Genomic DNA, 24,282 nt, shown 5'->3' on the forward strand with positions numbered 1-24,282 from the left:
CCAGCCCAGAAATGCATTAGTTAAACCTAATTGTTCTAGGAATGCAAAACAAATAACCACATTCAATACAGAAATTATTGTTATCATGCTTCACTGTTGGAAACTTTATCTTCAATTGCATGGCACTATAATAAACTGTATACATTCTAGCTCAATGGATTTCTCTCGGTGGTCCAAAGCCAGGATCACTCAGGACAGCCATTCAACAGCCCATTTAAGTAAAAGTCTTGTTTCCTTTTCACCTCACGTAACATAAATATGTTTTTTTTTTAATGCAGTTGGTAGGAGAGAAATATGGAAGAACCGAAACATGACTGCTTCACAGAGAAGGGGGCCCATAAACTTTGGGGGCCATAGTCAAAAAAAAAGCTTGGGAATGACTGATTTAGCTTACAAACAAATATACAATACTTAATGATGATTCCAAAATTCAGTCACATCTATATTTCTTTTGCATCAAAAAGAGTCAAGATCCAATTTAAATTTCTCATTTAATGTGATGTGGAAGGAAACTGGATAAACATCGAAATGCCTCTTTGCAAATTGTACTTCTGATTGAATACAGCCATTTCTTAGACAACTGTAAAATCAAATCACTCATTAATTTATTTAAAGCAGAATTTCCCTCTACTCCTTAAAATATCACTTCAGAGAAAGGTTAATCTGCCTCAGGAAGCAGAGCTGTCAAACATTGCTTTGAGTAGTGGGTCAGAGGTAGAAACAAGCACTGCACGTCTCTGGCAGGTCATGGACAGTAGGTAATCAGGGCTAGTAGCCTGGGCTGATACCTCATCTCCACCACCCTACGAACTCTCCAAAGACTCACATTAGTATTTTTTGTGTGTTCCTCATGAATAATGTAACCTCTGAATCATTTAGAGCAATGCTGTGAAATCTATTTTTAAGTTGCCTTTTCACTATTCCCCCTCGAACATGAGGTTCTCGTTTCTGCTTTCCATGTACTTTACACCACTTAGTCACTGTCTTCAAATTAAATTGTAACAGTTTCTCGAATTAGTTTATTTTCATCTACCAAGTACGCAGATAATATTTCTGTTGAGTTAGTTTATATTTTGCTTGCTTTGTTTTTTCCAATCAGTGGTTTGCTCACTTGAGTGTTTCCTTGGCATTGTGTCAATGTTATCTGGCAGTTCTTTTCTGAATTCATTCTGCTTGTTCATGGTTTGGAATGCGCTTCTTTATTTAGTGTGCTATTCCTTTGCTATTTCCTTTTGTTCAATGAAAGAATTTTATGTTCAGCCTGTCATTAACAGCATTTCCCAGTAAAAACCATACACTGCATTTTTTAATTAAATTCTTAAAACTGTCTCCTTTAAGCAAATTTGAAATCCACATCCACTTTGATGCATCTCCAATCTTCTTGGTTTATTTTCTGCAACTGCATTTACCAATGTATATATATATTTTCTTTCCTTATAATACTGCATTTTGTGCTTCCAACCAGTTGCTTGGAATCATCATTCATATTCTAAATAAGTATTGTCACAGTCATGTACTTACTTTCATCGGGAGCGGAGCTGGCTGTTGCCGATAATGTAACCAATGAGATGTGCGGGGGGTAATAGCATACGTACATGGGTGTGATAAGCATCAGCATACGGTGACGAATCTCAGATTCAGGAGGAGTAGAGTGAGAATGTCAGGATCACCCATATGACAGTGAGCCAATGAGAGGGCCAGAGGTGTTTAGCTGGGTGGTGTTTAAGGAGTTGAAGAATGCAACGTTGTGACTAGTGAATAATAAAAGAAAGTCGATTTCATGCTGTCCTGAATGAAGTGGGTGCATTTTTTATTTGTTTGTAAGCTGTGGTAAATCAGTACTGTTTATAAAAGCAAGGAATTAATTTGTTATGTATTTAACAGATGGACTCAAATTCAGCCCCCCCACCATATCACATATAGCATATATCCAATATAGATTTGGATATTTGCACATAGAATTGAACAACAGTTGTTATGGGGGATTTTAACCAACATTGATTGAACAGATCAAATTAGTCAAGGCAGCATTGTGAAGAAGTTCATCGAATGCAGCCAACACTTTTCTTGATCCGCATGACAGAAAACCTATGGGATCTTAGTTCTGGTCCTGTGCAACGAGACAGGTAAAATAAATGATCTCATATTTAAGGATCCTCTCAGAAAGATCACAGTATGGTTGAAATTATAACATAGATGGTGGGTGAGAAAGTAAGATCCAAAACAAGAGCGTTAGCATAAATGGATGAGGGAGGATTTGGCTAATGTAGTTGGTGAGCACAGGCTATCTGGTGGGACAGCTGAGGAATAGTGGAGGATTTTTCAAAGAGATTTAGCAACTGGTGCAGAAATAAAACAACAAGATTTGCAAGAGCGTGGCCCATCAATATCCTAGAGACAGAGCACCCTGAAAAACTAGTCTATTCAGTGCAGTGTATTGCTGTTAATCTCTCTAAAAATGACATACATTGCACAGTTAGCTGCAACCCTTCCTAATAACTACATTATTTTATTACAAACACTATTTGGTGGAGGAAGAAGAATCAACATTCCCAACAATGAGATCTGAGAAACATTCAACTCATTTTCTAAGAATTCTTATAATGTCACATGCAAATTAAATATTTCATTGGACACCATTTCTAACAATTTAGAAATACAGCCCAGTATCGAGACCGAGCCATCCAAATACACCAACCTACCAACTCCATACATTTCGAAAGATGGAAGGGAAGTGGAGCACCCAGAGGGATTGCATGCAGACGAGGGAAGAAAGTACCAACTCCTTACAGAGAGCGCCGGATTTAAATCCTTATCGCTGGTGCTATAATACCATGGCACTAATTGGTACGCTAACCTTGCCACCCCAATGCAACAATCCACTCATTGTTTGGGTAGTAATAGGTCCATAACAAAATGACTATTTCGATGATAGGGCGCATACTGCTTAATTTCAATGCAATACAAGACAGCAATAGTTCTCTTAAAAAGTCAAACCGTCTCAATATTTCCATCAATATTATAGAAGCCCCATTTCCATATTAAGATTTTTTTTTAAATTTATTCCAGCTGTTAACAGTATCCAACAATTCTGTCAAGTAATATTGGGACTTCCTTTCATTTGTAACCTCTGACATCAGCTAAATTCAAAACAAGCTTCTAAGATACTGGTAGAGTTCAATCATATTTATTGCTTATATTCAAATCCACTGTGTAACTAATGTGCATATACTTGTACTAGATTGGAAAATTAATTATTTTCAGCCAAAGTGACGGGGTGTATAAATTAATGTTAACCATAAACCTAAGACAGATAGTGTGCTGGTTAAAGACATGGTGCTGAATTTCTTTAGACATAACATGCTTTATTTTGAAAGCACAATTTGAAATCCTTATCAATTGATATAAAATGTAACTAATAAAATGTTTAATTAATTTGAATAAATGTGTAATAGAAGCAACTCACTTGGCAAGTAATAATTTAAAATTATAAATGTTGCTCAACATGAACATAATCTCTTGCATAAATCAACTGAAGGTTAATATAATAGTAAGCTCACCAAGTAGTTTTTAAATGATCAGAAATTACTTCCACATTGTGCCAAAGGTTTTGAAACATCAGAAAAAAGGATTAGTATGGTCTTGGGAGCCAGGAGATATTGGAAAATCAAATGAACCACATATCAGAACATAAGTGGGTTGGAGAGCATACTTTAAATATCAAGATAAAAAACAGGACTGACGGGTTGGAGAGGATAGTATTAGAACATAGGATATTTAATAGTTGGGGTGTGTTTAAGCATTGATATATTGGAGCTGAGGAGACATGAAACATTAACACTGGACAATTGGAGGAGGCTTTCAAACATGAATAAATTGGAGATTTGAGGATGCTTTCAAACTTTGGGATGTTGGAGGGTCAGAGGGACAGGAACTGGGACATTGGAATGTCAGAGCCATTGGAAATCAGATGTTGGATGATTGGGGAGATTGAGCATCAGGAGATTGGAGTGTCAATGATCCTGTACATCAGGACATTGAAGGGTTAAGAGATAGGGAGACCTAGAACATAAAGAGAATAAAGTGTTCCAAAGACTAAAACATTTCGGGATCAAACAAAGTTGGGGATTCAGAGGAGCTTTGAAATTAAGAGCATTTGGGTTAACTTTCCTACAGGGGGGATTTTAGAAAGAAGCCAGGTGAGGGGAGATCCTCAGTATCAAAAGCAATGATGGATTTTGCATGGATCCAAATAGTGCCAAAATAATTGCGCCAGTCACTCTAAAGTCTATTTCAGGTCATTCCCCTACCAGTGATGTAAAAGGAGCATTACCCCTTGCATGTTGAGCAAGAAAATCTGCAGATGCTGGGGTCGGATGCCATGCATAAAAAAGTGCTGGAGAAACTCACACAACATCCATAGGAAGTAAAAGTCAGTTACGTTTCGGACCTGAGCTCTTCCTCAGGAAAATAGATGCCTGAACAAAAAAAAGATGGGAGTTGGAGGAAGAGAAGTGAGGAGGGAGGAAGGGGAAGGGAATGGAGCACAGGTCAACGTGCAAGAGGTCATAGATGGAAGGGTAGAAGAGCAAGAAGCTGAGAAGCAATGGGGAAGAGAGCAGAGGGCTCTGCAGGGTAGCTTTCTGACAGGACAAGGAAGGGAAGGGGATGGGAGGTGGAAAATAGGAAACTGGTAGGCCAAGAAATACCTCCACTGCTGATGACAGAAGAATTCTGATCAAAATGAAGAAAGATCCTCGAATACCAGTCTGACCAATCAGAAACACTCTTCAGGAGGCAGGCATGGTTGTGTCAACAACTGCTTTCTGCAGAACACCATGAACAGAAATACAGAGGCTACACTGCAAGACTGATGCACTTATCTTCATTGATGATGTAACGGCAGATGGAAGTAGCAAAATGAATTCTGAGGTGTTAAGAAACATCTTATCTGCTCAAGTTCAAGCAAATGCCTCCAAACTCATTGGACGGTGATCCCAAACATATTGCTAAAGCAACAAAGGAGTTTTTCAAGGCTAAAAATTGGAAAATTCTTGAATGGCCAAGTCCTTCACCCAATCGAGCATCCTTTCCACATGCTGAAACCAGCAGAAGCTAAAGATGGCTGCAGTAGAGGCCTGGCAGAACATTACCAAAGAGGGGTGGAAAAAGAAAGAGGCAGGGGGGGGGGGGGGGGCTAATAGAAATTAGAAGTTGATATTAATGTTGTGTGGTGGGAGAGTGCAGAGACGGAATACAAGATGTTTCGCCAATCTGTGGGAAGCTTGAGGACATGGTTAGTCACTCAGGGATCCTTGCTGTTGCAGCAGAAAGAGTATAGTTGCTCCACAAAACAATCTCCCAGTCTGTGTCCTGAATCCCCAGTATAGAAGAGGCCACATTGGGAACATTGGATGCAGTCGATGGCTCCTACAGATTACAAGAGTTGCTTCACTAGAAAGGACTGTTTGAAGCCCCAAAGGAGAATATGTAAGTGTAGCTCTTTTTGCAGTACAGGGGTAGGTACTCTGATTGGTGGGAAGGGATGAGTAAATGGTGGAGTAGTGGAGGGAATAATCCCCACTTAAAACAGAGAGAGTAGGATGTGTCTGGTGATGGGATATCAATCAAAGATAGACAGGATGGTGGTGAATGGATGTATTGGGATAACGTCTGGCTTATTTCCCCTCTGCCAACTTTTATAATGAGTAGAAAATTGTGGAAATCAATTTTACAATACCATGGGATTTCACATCTGAAGCCTTGTGCTGATTTTCAACAAGCCTATGTTCATTTGATTTGCAGATCAACTTCAAAAGGGAACTGAATAAATGGCAGTTAACTCATAAAATGATACATGCCTCCAGGACAATCATGACATTTTAAAATAAAGTAGCTCTCAATTTTTATTTAATCCATTGAAGGAATCAGGCACTTATTGTCCCGAGTTATCCCAACAAAAGATGGTGGTGAACTGTTTTCTTAAAGACAGTATCATAATAGAGCTGGGATAAATGTTCTAGTCAAAAGAGTGTATATTATGGAGGGGTCTTGTAGATCCCATAAAACTGCTGCTCTTGTCCTTCTTGCTTTGGGAGGTCATATTGAAGAATCCTTGCCAGTTTGCTGCAGGGCAGCATAATGTTTGGGATATAGCAATCTTATGTATATTAAAATATTCATGTTTAGTGCTTTGTTGTACATCCCATGCATGGAATGACTGCTTGAAGTCTGTGATTCATAGGCATCACCATTTTGTGCTGAGTATCTTCTTTGGTGATGTTCTGCCAGGCCTCTACTGCAGCCATCTTTAGCTGGTTTCAGCATGTGGAAAGGATGCTCGATTGGGTGAAGGACTTGGCCATTCAAGAATTTTCCAATTTTTAGCCTTGAAAAACTCCTTTGTTGTTTTAGCAATACGTTTTGGATCACCGTCCAATGAGTTTGGAGGCATTTGCTCGAACTTGAGCAGATAAGATGTTTCCATACACTTCAGAATTCATTTTGCTACTTCCATCTGCAGTTACATCATCAATGAAGATAAGTGCATCAATACCTGCAGTGGTTTGTGTCTTGCAGTGTAGTCTCTGTATTTCTGTTCATGGTGTTCTGCAGAAAGCAGTTGTTGACACAACCATGCCTGCCTCCTGAAGAATGTTTCTGATTGGTCAGAATTCTTTTTGATCAGGATTCTTCTGTCATCAGCAATGGAGGTATTCCTTGGCCGACCAGTCTCTTTGCGATGACTGAGCTCACCAATACGCTCTTTCATCTTAACGATGTTCCAAACTGTTGATTGTTGTAATCCTACGGTTTGGGCAATGTCTTGTACTGTTTTAATCTTGTTTTGCAGCCTCATAACGGCTTCCTTCACTGTCATTGGCACAACTCTGGTCCTCATGTTGAAAAAATGGCAACTCCATACTCCAAAAGGTGATCAAAAGCTTTGAAGCAAACCTAGCTTTCCTGATTAATCACAAACACCTGTGAAGCCAAATGTCCCAAACATTATGGTGCCCTGAAATGGGAAACAATAAATAAAAAGTGCTCTAATTTTTACATTCTCAAACCAACATGTATACATATAACCTTGAATAAAATCTGGAATATGCACTTTCATCATGTGTGAATTGTTTGATTACAAATTTAAAACCGTGGAGCACAGGGGGGGATGGGGGTGGGGGTGGGGGTGGGGGGGGAGTGTCTTTGTCCCAATCATAATGGGGCGTGCTATAATTGTGTTTAAAAGCACATCAAAAATACAAGGTGAAGTAAGTTCAAAAGTCTGGCTGCATTCATTACATACAACCGTAACAGGAACACGACTGCCCAAATAGAGCAAAAGAAAATTCCCATTATCTCTTAATTAGGGAAGATCAAAAGATTGTGTTAGTTGTCGATAATTATTTCCTTGAAGTGTTAATTCAACAAAGAATACAGTAGCATGTCCTCTATCAATGGAAATAACCGATGCAGACTTACAGACACTTATATCAACAAAACAAAGTCTTAAAGCGGACTTAACGGGATCATAGTGAAGTCGTCCTGAGAGAAGGATGATATCTTTCATTAAACAGAATAAAAGTCTGGCACTAATCCATGAAGTATATCTTTCAACATTTTTTTACTGTTTTTTTTTAAGAACAAATAATATCAGATATATATGATAGAAAGTTCAAATAGAAATAAATTAAAATTACAGATAGTAAACAACAGCAAACAAGATATGTATGACACGTCATTGATTAAAAAAAGGGAAAAGGAAATAAAAGTCTATAACTAATCTAATTTCTAACCCCAACCTATTATCTGTGTTTACTATCAAAGCCAGGCATCAACTACAAATTTCAATACTCATTGTTCAAGAAATAGAAAAAAAAGATTTTTTAATAAAAAGCAAAAATAATTGATCTACAAATTTTGAAATAATTGAAAAAGGAACCCCAAAGAGGAAAAAAATAATATTCATTTTAGTAGTTGAACACCTAATTTTCGAGAGAGAGAGAGAGAGATAGAGAGAGAGAGAGAGAGAGAGAGAGAGAGAGAGAGAGAGAGAGAGAGAGAGAGAGAGAGAGAGATAGGTACCATCAAATTCAGTAACCATTGTGTATGTGTGGGAGGGACAACATCTTTCCACTGCAGCAAAATAAGCCTCTTTGCAATCAGGGAAGCAAAAGCAACCACTTGGGATTGAGATGGAGTCCAAATTAAGTCCATTGGTCCACTCATTCCAAAAAATAGCAATAAAAAGGCTTGGAGTGAGATTTATGTAAAGAATTAAAGATAATGTACTAAATACTTCTTCCCAGTTGTTACACAGGGAGGAACATAGCCAGAACATAGATATAAAGTACCTTCCTGCATTGTACACTTATCACATTTAGAGGATACATTGGGGAGGAAAATTGAACTTTGGAATAGTGGGCCCTATGGATGATAAATTGTAAATAAGGAAGGTCCAGCACAGAAAGAGGATCAATGTACCTTTTTCTAAGTAGAGTCCCATGCATCTTCAGCAAACAGTGGTTGAAAGTCATGTTCCCAAATGTTCTTAAATGTGAGATAAAGAACTATCGCTAAATCTTAAAAGTAGTTCATGAAGGGCTGAGAGCAGTCCTTTCTGATTAGGTCTAAAATTATATACTTCCCAAATAAGATTAAAATCTAAGTCTTAGAAAAGCCTCAATGTTAAACAGTTTAAGAAGCTCCTAATCTGTAAATAGTGAAAAAACATTTGGCAGATAATTGCACAAAAGAAGCAAAGTTTTGGTCTATATACAAGTCCAAGAAAGATTTAATACCTAACCTAGACCATTAACCTAGTCCAATGTCTTGGACTGAAGGTTAACAAAAAAAAAATTATGTAAAATTGGACTAATTAATAAAAAATCTATGTGCTTTCCAAACTGGAACCAAATACGCAGTCTGTCTAACTACCAAATTATCAGTTAATTTGGAAAGTGAAAAAGGCAAATGTGCTCCAACTATTGAGATCAGAGAATGTCTTTTAATGCGTTTAATCTCTAAATCAATCCATCTGGAGCCACTTGAATATTCATTATTATGTCTTTAAATAATGATATATCTAATGTTCACTGCCCGTTAATAAAATCTCAGATTAGGTAATGCCAAGCCCCCATTTCCTTTAGTATTTTGAAGGAAGATATTTTTCAAATGGGGACATTTTTTCCACATAAAAGAGGAAATAATGGAGTCAAATTAATCAAAAAAATTATTTAGGAGCAAATGCTGGGACAGCTTGAAAAACATAGAACTTACGCAGGGTATTCATCTTAATAATATTAACCCTCCCTATTAACATCAGCAAAAGAGGAGATCATTGAGATAAGTATTTCTTAACATGATTCAATATAGTCAGAATATTTTCCTTAAACAAGTTAGTGATCTTTCTAGTATATTATCTTGATGCATTCACTAAGCACTGGTAGGATCTCACTAAATTAATGAAGAACTCGTCTTAATAGTCTTGGATGGGTAAGGGAAAGGAAGGGAAACATCAATCTCACACCTGATAATTATTTTTATAAAGAATTCTGTCAAATAATAGCTGATGTGGTTTCTGAAAATACAGGTTGCCCAAAACCCATTATTTTGTGAGAGAAGTGACATTTCACATTGATAGTAGAAAGATACAAGAAACATTCATGTCATTCAGGCAATGTAAAGTGCCCAAGTGTGATCCCTGGTGTCAGTCTATTGAGTCATGAAGAGAGTTTGCAGAAAATTAGGCACTTGAACCTTGAAATATTCAAAAAAGAACAAAAGTAAAGATAATTCAGAGTGCAGGAATTTGCAGGGAGAAGGCAAAAGATGACGAAAGACCATAAACTGATACATTTTCATGGAGGAGCCTGAGGAATATCAACCTTAAAATGTATGCCACAACCTTCAAAATAGAAGAATAAAATAAGATCATTGGACCAAGTCATTTCTCACCATTTGCCAAGTTGAAAATCTACACCTTCACAGGGACAAGTTAATGACCTAGATATTCCTGAGAGGTGATTGCAGTTGTGTAAAACTACCAGCATTTTTCTCTGCATCTTTGGAAGTTCAGAATTCTAACACAAGTGTAATAGTGCAAGTTTCAAACCTCCTGAGTGAGGCTCACTCCTGATTTAATGCCCATGCTGACTTTAACAACAATTCTTCAGGAGCTCCTTTGAGAAATCTGCCCTCCAAACCAGTCAGGTTAGTCCTGGCACAAGTTCAACAATTCTATTTATTTTGATGGAGTGGAATGTTGCTTGGTAGAGATGCAAGTGAGAGACATTCACAAACATTCAAATTATTTGACAGATTTGACAACGAACCAGCCTGGAGGCATGGCACACAAGACTTTCAAAGCACCAATGTGGACCTAACTGATCATTTTGAATTTGGATTAATTCTGGATTTTGCCACTGGAAAATATACTCCAGGTATGATTGAACTTAATAGGTAGAAGAAGGTTGGTACAGATAGCTCACAATTGCTAGTAAGAAAAAATGATCACATTTTTAACATGATATTGAATGAGGATTAATGCAATAAATCTCCAACTACCTGTAGGGGAGAGATACAAATATTAAATTCATGGTGCTATACCTGGCTCCCTGAGTAACCAGTTATTATTTTTTGAAAGATAAAAAAAACCCACTGAATGTGACCCATTTCTCAGGAGATTATGCTTCTGGCAGAAGGATGAATGAATTAAACTATCAATTTCACATTTACCCATCATACAACAAAGAAAAATATGGCCAATTTTTTTAAAAATGAGAGAATAGTCAATCACTTGCTGGGTAACTAGGTCATGCTTTGAGCATTATGGTTCTTCCCTTAACAGAATTTGGGGTGGGTTAGATGAGCAAATTGGAAACTCATTCAATGTCACAAGAATGTGGGCTGGGTTATATTAAAGCCAAGAATTAATTTACATGCTGCTGGCTCATTTCTCTCTGAGTGAAAAGGGGAAACACCATGGAGTCGACCAACATAAAACTAGCGGTTTTCCAAATTGGAAGGGGAGGGCAACCTGATGAGGGGAGGGATGCTCTTTCCATATTTTCCTGTTTTATTCCCATCAAAAGAAAAATGTTTGCCTTTCACAGCCTGTTTTTGTTTAAATTGGGTTAATGTGGCCACAGCAAATACAGCAAGCTAAGGTATTAATTAAAAGCAGTTGATCTCGCTGCTGACGACAAGCCATGTTGCAAATATATACTTTGCACAGGTATCCTTGCTGCCTGTTCGAGAACAGAAAAGGGAAAATAATTTGGATTTATTTTTCTTCCCCATCCTTCTACCAGCACTCCACCAGAGCAAGGGATGAAAAGCAATTTTGTATTTTCAAATGAAATGTTATGCAATGAATGAATATTATATTGTATATCTCCAATTGCAATTCCATTTACAAGTCACATCTGGGCAGGAAGGGGTATAAGTATTAAAATATTAAAGCCACATTATCATTTGGATTCATCAGTCTTACACATTCCCATTGGAAAAATTCCCACCCTGTTCCCTTGCTTTTATCACCTTGACCACAAACCAGATGATTTTTTTCATTATCCCTAAGGAGTTCATCTTGAAACTGAAGTGGACATAGCATTATGGTTCTTCCCTTAACAGAATTTTGGGTGGGTTAGATGATCAAATTGGAAACTCATTCAATGTCACAAGAATGTGGCCTGGGTTATATTAAAGCCAAGAATTAATTTACATGCTGCTGGCTCATTTCTCTCTGAGTGAAAAGGGGAAACACCATGGAGTCGACCAACATAAAACTAGCGGTTTTCCAAATTTCCATCTGTCTATGCTGGTCTTATGTAGTAACATTATTAAGGAGGAAAAACCCAACACCCAACCCCAACCCACCAATTTTCCCCTGCAACCTCTGCAACCGTGTCTGCCTGTCCCGCATCGGACTTGTCAGCCACAAACGAGCCTGCAGCTGACGTGGACATTACCCCTCCATAAATCTTCGTCCGCGAAGCCAAGCCAAAGAAGAAAGAAGAATTAATTTTGAACATCTGCTTGTAAATTGAATGCATTGTAGAAAGAAAAAAAAATCTGCTGATGACTTTTTAATCCTCTTTATTGTCAAATAGAAAATTATCTATTTTACTAGAACAACTAAATGCCAAGTAAAGTCTGAGTTTACAAATGAAAGACTGAGTTCAAAACCCTGATACTTAATCTGCTGTGAAATCACAATGTCTGACTTCTCCTGTTTTTACAGAAAAGGCCTATATTACCATAAAGTTGAAATTACAGATTCAGATTTTAAAATTGCTGGTTTGTGAGGTAGATCTTCTCTGCACATGATTGTTAAAAGTTCCACAGTTAATCATTTAAATTCTTGAGTTGATTTTAAGCGATGATGGGTTGGAAATCCCAATCATATCCCCATTTATTGTCCAATGAGTTCAGAAATGGCAATTAACTGGACCAAGCAGTTATGATCATAATCTCTATTAAGACCAGGAAAAGAATTGTCACAGTAGTGAAGGGGTGTTTTAACATTCAAAAAGTCAAATAATCTTTTCCCTTAGTTCAAGTTATTGAAAAGGTATATTTGATTCTTGAATTCCAATATCAATCATCATTGCAAATATTCCTCAGCTGTGGCCTATTTTAATGTTCCTTTAGTCTTTTCTACTTGTTTAAGTTCATATTATTTTCTTGTTAGGAGCTTTAAATAAATGTTGCAATTAAGCATTGCGCTGCAAACCATTGACATTAATAATGTAGGGTATTTCAGATAAAAATTCTGAACGCCAAATGACCTAAAAGCCCATTTTTTGTTGAGAAAAGTTGGGGTGGCATGGATGGCATAGCAGTAGCTCAACACCTTTACACCACCAGCAATTAGGACCGGGGCTCGAATCCTGCACCGTCTGTGAGGAATTTGTACATTCTCCCTGTTTCTGCATGGGTTTTCCCTGAGGGTTCAAGTTTTTTTCCCCACTGTTCAAAATGTACTGGGGTGTAGGTTAATGGGGTGTAAATTGGGTGGCACAGACTCGTGGGCCGAAATGGCCTGTTTCTGTGATGTATATCTAAATTTATATATGTCTAACTTTTTTTTAAATTAAATTTAAAATGACCTAGTTGGAAAAAGTAAAATAAAAGAAATGATAATGCTGTAGCTGGCTGCTCTGCCGAGCCTATAGCACAGGAGGTTATAGCTGTAGGGAGATTAGCTCACGAAGAACACACTGTTCCCAAAAGGAATGACACAAACACCAGTTGAGGGTAGTTAACACTGAGCTTTATTGGGCTCACAGGCCTACTTTTATTCTCAATCTGAGGGGCATGGTCAAAGCCTCCTCAGTGCCGATCTGTGCATTTGTAATCCACTTTCCTCGATAAGCCAGTTAGGCTCCATTAGTTGTGGCCTATTGGAGGGCAGCGCTGTGAGCCTCATGCAGCCTGCTGGATCGTAGCGTTCATCCTTAGCTTTGTGAGGCACCCCGAGGGGGCTATGAGGGGCCACCACATGACCTCCCACCGAACCAGCAATCAGAATGTTGTTATTCTTGGGAGGCCAGCCTCTTTTGTGGGGGTGGGGGGTGGGTAGGAGGAGTGGGGGGGGGGGGGAGGATGATCAATCGCTGTTTAATATCCAAATGGTCTGGTTTCAACCTGTCAATGGTAAAAGTCTTCTCTTGGCCTCTGATGTCAATTACACAAGTTGAACCAGTGTGCTGGATGGAACGGTATGTCCCCTCATAGGGTCTCTGCAATGGGGATCTGTGCGCTCCATGTTTTACAAAAATGTGTGAAGCTCTGAAAATCTTTGGGGACAAATGTGTGCTGCTGGCCATGGGCTTTGGGTGGTAAAGGGCCCAGGGTTCTTCCTCACAGAGGTGTGCTAGGGCTTCCCTGGAGGGCTCTTCCTGGCCTCTTAGTGGCCAGGAATTCGCCCAGGATGACTAATACACCATTTCAGCAGATGAGACTTCCAAATCCTCTTTCAATGCCAAAGAGGATGCCTAAGAGGACCCAAGGTAACTATCAACCCAGTTGGGCCCAGTGAGTCAGGCTATCAGGGCTGCTTTTAGGTGCCTGTGGAACCTTTCAACTAGTCCGTTCGCCTGGGAATGTCCATTGACCTCGTGGATGGTCGACCGGTTGGGTCTTTGCTGCCTTTGCCTGCCGACGCGCTGCAGTGCTGGGGTGGCATCATACGTGATGGACGTGGAAATCTCATGGAGTGCGAAGGCTATTTCCCTCTCGGCCAGCAGGGAGCCGCTTTCTCCACTACCTTTCGTGGGTCGCTGAAGTAATCTTCCTGGACCATCATTCGGATGTTTTGTGGCACCCTTTCCAAGAATAGTTCCCTTTAAAGCAATCAGGGGGCATGGCCAACATGTAGGGCGAGCATTTCGCCCATTAGTTCGGATGGGGGCCTGTTCCCCAAACCGTTCATATGCAGCAGACAGACTACGTGCTTGCGCTCAGACAGCCTTAAGGTGCGGGTTAAAAGCTCTCGGATGGTGTCGTACTTACCCTGCTGTGGCGGCTTTTTAAAAAAATCTGTGATCTTGGTGGCTGTGGCTTGGTCGAGGGTGCCCGCCACGTGGTAGAAACAGGTGTCATCGGAGATCTTCTTCAGGGCAAACTGTGCCTCCATTTGCTGGAACCATACTTCGGGCTACACTGCCCAGAAGCTCAGCAGCTTCAATGACAGCATGTTGATTGAAGAATCTGCCTCCATCGGTGGGTCCAGAGTGCCGTTTGGACCATTGGGATCACCACTATTGCTAGCGGAGCCTATAGCACAGGAGAGGTTATAACTGCATGCAGGTTAGCTCAGAAATAATGGCACGAACCCCAGTTGAGTGCAGTTAACACTGAGCTTTATTGGGCTCACAGCCCTGCTTTTATTCTAAAGCTGAGGGGCATGGTCAAAGCAGTGCTGATTGGTGCATTTGCAATCCGCATTACTTGATAGGCCAGTTAGGCTCCTTTAGTTATGGCTAATTGGAGGGCAGCACTGCGGGCATCGTACAGCCTGCTGGATCATCGCATTCATCCTTCATTTTGTGAGGCACCCCGAGGGGGCTGCGAGGGGCCGCCCCCAATGCCATGGAACTAATACTTGTTTTTCTCCAAAAGTGAAGGTTCAAGAAGTCAAAAAAAAAACAAACAAGGGTTCATTTAGTTATTTTGATGAGAAGGGTGAAAAAGATTTGAGATGGAAACACAATAACAGAAGGAAAACCTGAGAATTACAATATGCCTTTGGAAATTTACTTCCATTTAAAAAAATAACTGAATTATTGGAATGAAAATGTGTTCTGATTAATTGTAAAAGTATAACTATTATTATAGACACCATCTGTAAATGTCTTCTCAATGCTTTGCTGTCAATTTACACTTTTAAACCAGTCATTGTAATTGACAACTGAGAACATATATAGATCTTTGGAGGCTCCACTCAATGAGAATATATGGCTAAGGTTGATGCATTCCCATTTTGTGCCACTTTTTCCTTTGGAATTTTTGACTAAATATATTGGGAGCATTGGAAATTGAGGGGAATGTCCCCTGAACATAATACTTATTTCTCTGCTCTACTTGAATGAAACTTTTTTAATAAAATTAAATCTGAGGGTTTTAAGCAAAATTACAATAGCATAATTTCTTGATAATTTGCTCAAGTAGAATTGGAGTACTGGGAAGTAGTTGTAGTCATTCGTGATTTCTGAAAGGACTGAGATTCTGCCACAATGGATCCTCATGAATTGCTTTTAAATGAATGCAATTTCTCAACAACTTGAACACTGCAGGAGGTTTATAGCTGAATGATTTCAACAGACCTTTTATCAATTATGGAGCAGATTCCATTGAAACAACTTAAGTGAAACACTGCGTTTTCTGTTGAATTTTAGGTGGTAGACAATTTTATCAACATCATCTTGAATAGTCTGGGTTCAAAGGAGAAAGCTTAACTTTATAAGAAGGGTATGGACATTTGTCATTCGATTATTCATAACATTTCAAATTGGTTGTCCATAACAGGTATGATTTCCTTCATCAAAATTCGGTAAATCTTCCACCTGGTCCCCAATTATCATCTATATATACTAAGAATTTAAAACTTCCTCAGCACTGCTCTGGTATATTAATCTACATTTTTGGCTTTGCTGCCTGGAATGGATTTAAGCTTGCAGCTTAGAATTTAGAAGCAAGCTGCAATCCTGCAATCATACAGTCAAGGTTAACATTCCAGTGAGGAAACTCAAATCAATATATTTGCTTCAATTACACAGTACAGGGGAAATGTAGCCAACGTTCCTACATTAATGCTAAGTCCCATCTCTTCTGAGAAAGATAATGATAACAAAATCAGTACCATGCAGTTCTTTGTGGATGATAAATTAGCCATATTTTGTAGCCAATAGTGGTTGAGTAGCACTACAGAGCATTTTTATTCCCTTGCAAAACAATTTGGCAAATTCTCCATGGGATTTGTCCACAAAAAGCAAGCAAACACGAAACAATCAGCTTAAAGAATTCTTAGTGTGACAATTATAGTGGTGAAAGTTCACTCTTGGTTGCACATAATAGTGTGACGGTTACATTGTCATCTCCGTGTGGAATTTGCTTCCATTGACTTCAATTAAATGAACCTTGATAAATGTATTAAAATGCACAGCTGATGCAATATTGTCACTTAATTCATATGACCACGGATGAATTTTACTAAGTTTGAAGCTGGAAATATAACATTTAATCACAATGTAAAATGGTGCTTATCTATCCGCAACAACAACTATTATTTTAAAGAATGGAACTCCACACATTTTAAAGTTCATTTTCAGTGCCAGAGAGGTTATTTGGCAGTAATTAAGATCTACTTACTTGTACTTGGCAGGAGTGCCTAAATTTTCCCAGCATGTTTTGTAGGTATCAATGCACAAGTCCAAAGAGTTTCCATGCCAGGATTTTTGGCAAGGTATCTGTACAAACTAAGCTTCTGGATGAACAGAATGACTAATATAGCAAACTCCAGATTTCTATATTTAACTGCCACTTTATTATTACATAGATGTTACTGCTTATTGCCTCATCATTAATGTTCATTCCTTAAAACCACAGGCTGAATATTTATTTAAATTTAGACATACCGCACAGCACGGTAACAAGCCATTTCAGCCCATGAGTCCGTGCTCCCCAATTACATCCAATTAACCTACACCCCCCTGAACAATTCAAACAGTGGAAAGAAACAGGGGACCCCAGGGAAAACCCATACAGAAATAAGGAGAACATACAGACAACGCAGGATTCGAACCCAAGCCCTGATTGCTGGCACTGTAAAGGCATTGTGTTAACTGCTATGCCAACCGTGCCACCCCAATTACACCTATGCCTGTATTTTCTAAGGAGCAACAACAGTTTTCTATTCGTATGTGTGAAGTATTAAAGGATAACAAAGTATTTTTTCCTCGAAGCATGAAGTATCAGGTGTTGCTCAGTCCATTGAAGCCAGTACTTCAATTCTGCAGTAAAACATTTTGGATTTAAAAAAAATTATATTTAAATACAGCATGGCAAAAGGCCTTTTAGGTCCATGAGGCCATGCCACCCAATTACAATCAGTTAACCTACAACCCCCGATACGTTTTGAATTATGGGAGGAAACCGGAGCAGCAGGAGAAAACCCACGAATCACAGGGAAAATGTCTAAACTGCTTACAGACAGCGCGGGATTCACACTCCGGTCCAATGGCTGGCACTGCAACAGCTTTTGTGAGACATAATGTTGATTTTATATTTTATTGGGGAGCTGTTGGTCAATAACATACTCAGTCCAGCTAATGTGTATCTAATTACTGTGGAAATCAGAAATACGTAATTATAAATGCAAATTATTAGCATTTCGTATCAACTCACTGGTCAGTCAGATATAAATTCAAATCCCTGGATCAGCAAACCAGAATTCTGAATCTATAATCTTGTGACACTCGACCTGATAATCATTGAACTACGTGAGTGGAGAAGGTAACATGATAATATGAAATCAGTGAGGCACAAAGAAGCACCAATGACCCTTCAGATTTACCTTAACATTATCTTCCAAAGCACCCTCGTGCCTTTTTTTTTGCCTTCTTTAGTATTCTCTTAGATTTTCTATAGTCTGCAAGTACCTCATTTGCTTCTTGTTGCCTATACCGGTTATATACCTCTCACTTTTTCTTAATCATATCACCAATATCCCTTGAAAACCAAGGTTCCCTATGTTAATTTTGCCTTTAATCCTAGTAGGAACTCGCAAACTCTGCAGTCTCAAAATCTCTCCCTTGAATACCTTCCACTTGCCGGACAAATCCTTGCCAGAAAACAGCTTATTCCAATCGACTTCTCCGAGATCCTTACTCATTTCCACAAAATTACCCTTTCTCCAACTTAGAATCTCAACTCTAGAGCCAGAACTATCCTTATCCATAAGTAACTTGAACCTAATGGCATTATGGTCACTGGACCCAAAATATTTACCTACACAGACGTCTGCCACCTGACCTGTCTGATTCCCTAATAAGAGATCAAGTATTGCATCCTCTCTCATTGGTTCTTCTACATATTGATTTATAAAACTTTCCTATACACATTTGACGAACTCCAAGCCATCCAGTCCTTTTACAGTATGGAATTCCCATTCAATATGCAGAAAGTTAAAATCTGCTACAAACACATCTTTCTATTTCTAACAATGATCTGCTATCTCCCAATAGATTTCTTTCCTCCAATTCTCCTGGACCATTGAGCAGTCTATAAAACAGCCCTATTAGTGTGCTCACAGCTTTCACCTTAGCTCCACCCATACAGCCTCTGTAGGCGAGTCTACAGCTGTTCTAAGCACAACTGTGATGTTTTCCCTGACTACTGTTAGGTCTGCTTTGTTCATGAATGAGTGAGTCAGACACCAGACTGAGTCGAAATCAAGGTTCTTTGTTCTTTATTACCGGATTGTAACACTTGCAACTAACAGTGTTAGTTGGAGAAGGCGCATTCTGCCGTTATCAGCAAGTGGTGTTTTTTTTTATACCTCAGGATACGTACTTAGTAAATTATCATACCATTACATTATCCAATTAATAAACTGTTGCTATCCTTCTCTGCTAGCTTGCTGCACATCAATTTGTCATTTCCACTCTTATCTTGAGAGTACAAGGTCACAACTGCATCTTGTTACAGCCCAGCACTGGGTGACTCCTTCTTCATTCCCAGCTCATGATGTTTTTACCTAACACTACCAATGCCACTCCTGCCCTTTTCATCCTGTCCACTATCATGTCTGAAACGTCAGAACCCCGAAGCATTGAGCTGCCAGTCCTGCCCCTCGTGCAACCAAACCTCACTAAGAGCAATAATATCATAATCCCGCATGAAAATCCACACCCTAAGCTCATCTGCTTTACCAACAATATTCCTCGCATTGAAATAGATACATCTGAGATCATTTCTATCATTTACAAACCTCTGCTTTCTGTCTTTACATGCAGTCCTCACATGACCTTTTCCGTCATCCACCTCACTATCTGCTCTATCACTCTGGTTCCCCTACCCCTGCAAATCTAGCCATCAGTGATCTTTTCTGCTGACTTCACTATCCTCTGCAGGGTCTTATGGTCTGAGGTCACTCAGCTTCCAAACCAGACGGTGATGCAATTGCTCAGAATGCTCTCAACACATCCTCTGTAGCAATGTGATGAGGATGGAGGGTAGGAGATGAGCTTTCCTCAGCCTTCACAAGTAGAGGTGCTGCTGGGCTTTCTTGACTATGGCGCTGGTGTTAAGAGACCAGGTGAGATTCTCCACTGAGAGCACATCAAGGAAATTGATACTCTTGACATCCTCAATGGTGGAGTCGTCAATGGTCCGCGGAGAGTGACCCTCCTGAAGTCTTAGCATTTACTCAATTGCCTTGTGGATAAAAAGCAATTTATATGGATGCTTGAGTAATTTAGTTCAAGAAATCCAAAACCAATATCTTCTTCTTCTTTGGCTTGGCTTCGCGGACGAAGATTTAAGGAGGGGGTAAATGTCCACGTCAGCTGCAGGCTCGTTTGTGGCTGATAAGTCCGATGCGGGACAGGCAGACACGGTTGCAGCGGTTGCAGGGGAAAATTGGTTGGTTGGGGTTGGGTGTTGGGTTTTTCCTCCTTTGCCTTTTGTCAGTGAGGTGGGCTCTGCGGTCTTCTTCAAAGGAGGTTGCTGCAATTTCTGCCATGGCATCATGTGCTGCCAAACCTAGCCCCCTTCCCCTTGAAAATTGGTGGAACAACACCCATTATTTTGTCTGGGCACCCTTCAACCAGATGCCATTACCATATACCTTCTATTTCCATTAAATCCCTCCCCCGTCATTTTCTTTTGTTATCTATCTGTCTCCTTTCCTCCAGCCCCCATCACCTCCCCTTCCCTCTCCATTCAGAGAGCTGCTTCATTCTCTCTTATCACTTCTCTGCTTGTTTCTCAAACCTACTGTGCATCATCCATGACCTCGTACCTATTAGCCTATGCTTCTCCGTCTTCCTCTTACTCTTTTCTCTCCTCTCCTCCCCCCACCTTTTATTCAGGGCCTGCCAGCTCTTTGCTCACACCTTGACAAAGGGCTCATTGGTTACCTGCTGAGTTTTGCCAGCACATTTGTGTATTCCATAGTTGGAAGTGTAGTGTTTATTTCTGCATAATAACTGGATGCAATGATTACACATGCTGGGTACATGCTGAGAACAGCAAGAACCTATAATTTGTCTGTAGGGAACAGTGAACTGAGACCAACTCTGTATCCAACAGCATTATTCTGTGAACTACACATCTGAAGTTGTCATTCTTTTGCTGACATTGTAACCCACAGATATGTTTTAAATGGCAAATAAATGACTTGGCGCATTTTTTATCTTGAGTAATGAACTTGTCCAGGATCAAATACAGGGCCTTTTCTAAGCATTTAAAAACCTAAAATATCATTAATATGCGCTATGAAAGAAGATGAAGTAAACCAAGGAGTAGATAATGAGTAGAAAAGAAACTATGAATTCAATTGAGTTAGCAACCCTTTGGATAGGTTGAGTAGATTCACCGTGGGCAAAGACTTATTTTTGGCTTCATATTTTATTACCTTTCATGCCTCTTCACTTAGACCAACCATAATGCACACGTCAAGTTCCTGAAAGTAAGCATTTCCACTGACCAGAGTTAAATTAACCACATTGATGCCACAGTCAAGAAAGCATATCAATGTCTCCACTTTGTTAGAAGACAAAGAAAATTCAGAATGCCCCCATGTCATTCAACAACTTCTCCAGGGACAGCATCAGAAACTTTCTGGCTGCATGTATTGGAGCATGATATGAGAGCTGGTCTGCCCATGATCAGAAGAGAGGTAAGACAGTGAATTCACTTCAGAGCAGCATGCAAATCTCCCTCTCCTTCACCTGCACCCCCAGCTGTCTATGTCAAAGTGGACAACATAATGAAGGACCCATCCCATCCTGGACACACTCTATTCTCCCTCCTCCCTTTGGGAAGAAGGTTCATGAGTGTGAAATCAGATTTCAGATTTATTGGCAAAGTACGTGCATGACACCACATACAACCATGAGATTCTTTTTTTTTCGTGCCGGTGAGGCAGAATTACCACTTATTGGTAGTGAAAAAAAATATACTGACTCAACATATGCATGTAAACAAATAAAGAAATGTAGACAAACTAACTGTGAAAACTGAGTTTGTTATTGAGGAGTTTGATGGTGGAAGGGTAGCCGCTGTTCCTGAAGCTGATGCCGCAAGTCTTGTGACACCCATTTCTCTTTCCTGATGGCAGCAACAAGAACAGAGCAGGTGCTGGGTGGTGTGGATCCTTGACGACTGTTGCTGCTTTCCAATCTCCCTGTAGATGTTCTTGGTGGGGAAGGTTTTGCCTGTGATGTCCTGGGCTATGTCCACGTCCTTTTGCAGGGCTTTACGTTCAGGCGTATTGGTGTCCCCATAACAGACCACAGCCAGTCAGCACGCTTTCTACCACACATCTGTGGAAATTTGTCAGTTTTTGATGCACCAACAGACTTTTTTCATATAATTTCGCACTGTGAACTATATCAACCAAAATACATACAAACATTTCCCTCTTAAATATACACAGTGGCAGATGCACCAACAGACTTAAGGACAATTTCTTCCCTGCAGCCATTTAGCTACTGAACAAAGCTTTCAACAGGACCATCATGGTGCTCTTTTCATGTCCCAATTGATATTTCTAATTGTAACCTTATGCTCTGTAACTGTAGTCCTGCCCTGCTACTTTGTACAGTTGTATGTTAGAGTGGACTTATTAGATGTCCTGTGGAGGAACACTTCTCACTGTGTCAGATATAATATGACAATGAATTTGAAACTTCTGAAGACTATGGTTGGTCCCCTTATCATGCATTTTCCCACATCTATCTTGCCTGGTTACTGAGTAATCACACTAAATATGGTACACATTGCTTTTCAAAACTTAAAGCATCTGAATCTGCCAGCAGTGTCCATGGGCGAGAACAGAAACATCTCCTGGGAGGATCTTGTGTCTTGCTTTGAATGCTGGAAAAGAGATGTTTTCATACTACAAGTAGTAATCCGTGTCACGAGGAATGGGAATATGATTCCCTTACTACTCAAACGCAATGTTGTTAGTCTGATTCTATAAATTGTGTGCCTGTACTGACCCATTCGTCCAAATGATTTTTTTTAAATCATACCTGACTCTACCTTTCTTCTGGCAGCTCATTCTACATATCTCACACCACCTGTGTGAAAAGATTGTCCCTCAGGTCCCCTTTAAAACTTACCTCTTTCCCTGAAATCAATGCCCTCTGGTTTTAGACTCCCTACCCTGGGGGAAAAAATCTGTACCATTTATCTTGTCTGAGCTCCTCATGATTTTATATACCTCTATAAATGTTACTCCTCAGCGCCCTGCATTCAAAAGAGCAAAGTCTTCGCCTATCCAGTCTCTCCTTGTAATTTGAGCCTTCTTTCTGCATTCTTCTGAATCTTTTCTGCATCCTTTCCATTTTTACTACGCGTTCCCACAGCGGGGCACACACTACTCTAAGAATGGTCTCACCAATATCTTTGATAGTTGTAACATGAAGTCCAGATTCTTGAACTCAATGTCCTGAACAATGAAGACAAGGGATATAACAGTCCCTTCGCTATGAGATCTACTTGTGCGACCACTTTAAGGGAAATATGTACTCGACTTATGGGCCTCTATGTTCTACAACCCTCTCCTGACCCTGCCATTTATGTTATACATCCTGCCCTGCTTTAAATGACCAAAATGAAACACTTCTCATGTGTCAAAATTAAATTCCATCTGCTATTCTTTAGGCTACTTTCCTAGTTAATGTAGACCCTATTGTAATCTTAGGTAACTTTTTACACTGCCAACTTTTCCACAAATTTTGGAATCATCCATAAACTTACTAACCATGTCAAGTGCATTTTCAGCCAAATCATTTATATAGATGATGAACAATAAATAGTGGCAATCGCTCTGATCTCTGTTGAACACCCCAAATCCTCCAATCTGCAAAACAACCCTCCACCATCACTATCTGACCCCTACCAAAGCCAATTTTGTATCCCATTGGCAAGCTGTATTGGAGGATTTAAACCATGCTTTTTTTGCTCCTGCAAGGCTGAGACTCAGCAGACATAAGCTAAATTCCACCATGGGGCTCAGAGATGCAGTTATCTGACAAGAAGACATCTGTGTACCAAGAACATTTAATCTTCCTGCTTGTTTTGGTCACAGTTTTTCAGATAGAGACCTAACCTTGACGCAAAATAAACCATTGTATTCAAAGTGATAAGCTGAAAGTTGTGATATTCGATAGAAGCCTAGGCATGCTAGCTTGCTTTTTTGTGCTGGGAATAGGTGCTTGGGTAAGCAGTTTTTGGGTAATATAAGCCATGGTCCCGCTGCTGAAGTTGGAGACTCTCCGAGAGGTGGCAACATCTCTCAGCAAGAAGAAGAACTTCTAGAGTCCAGCTAACGTCCTGGTCGGGGGAGGTGGAGAAGCTGCTGCCGGCGCCCCGACACCCTATTATAAGTGTGCGGTTGTTGCCTCGCTTCGGCAGTTGGGACCAGTCCAGGCGTTGATAAGTATGATTGGGAAGGGCTTGCATATTGTAGTTTGATATCAGCTTTAGAATTTGTAATAAAGATTTGTATAAACTGAAGTGCTCTCAGCGTGTGTGTGTCTATTTTCT

The 24,282-nt window shown here is 39.7% G+C and overlaps 1 protein-coding gene across 2 annotated transcripts in view; it reads right to left on the minus strand.

Annotated features, from left to right (window-relative positions):
* Positions 1 to 24,282, minus strand: part of LOC138765048 (metabotropic glutamate receptor 4-like) — a 972,526-nt gene that overhangs the window by 938,342 nt on the left and 9,902 nt on the right. The gene's annotated exons all lie outside the window — the stretch shown is intronic.

The sequence above is a fragment of the Narcine bancroftii genome, chromosome 5 (genome assembly GCF_036971445.1).
Source record: "Narcine bancroftii isolate sNarBan1 chromosome 5, sNarBan1.hap1, whole genome shotgun sequence".
Lineage (NCBI taxonomy): Eukaryota > Metazoa > Chordata > Chondrichthyes > Torpediniformes > Narcinidae > Narcine > Narcine bancroftii.